The following is a 388-nucleotide window of genomic DNA, read 5'->3' on the forward strand; positions in this document are numbered from 1 at the left end:
TGGGGCGGGGGCGGGGCGGTGGCGGCCCCAGACAGCCGGCTGGGCGACTCGAGGAAGGAAGGAGGGAGGGTGGCGGTGGGGGTGGGGCGGGGAGGGAACATCCTGTCTGCGCCGGGTGCACCGCAGACAGCGCCGCGCGCCAGCCGCCCAGACGGCGCGCGAGGCCAGGAGCGCCGGCCGCGCGCCTGGGGGGAGGGGCGCGCGCCCGAGGCGACGGGGCGAGGGGGGTGCCCTAAGGAGCCACAATAGGCCAGACGGCGCGCGCGTCCCCGAGGAGCTGGGAGCCGAGAGGCGGTGGTGGCGGCGACGCCGGCGGGGCCGCGCGCGCGGTGCCGCCGCTGGCTCCGTTCCCCACCCCTCCCCCTCCCCGCCGCCCTCTCTCTCCCCC

Source organism: Martes martes, assembly GCF_963455335.1.
Source record: "Martes martes genome assembly, chromosome: 1".
Taxonomy (NCBI): domain Eukaryota; kingdom Metazoa; phylum Chordata; class Mammalia; order Carnivora; family Mustelidae; genus Martes; species Martes martes.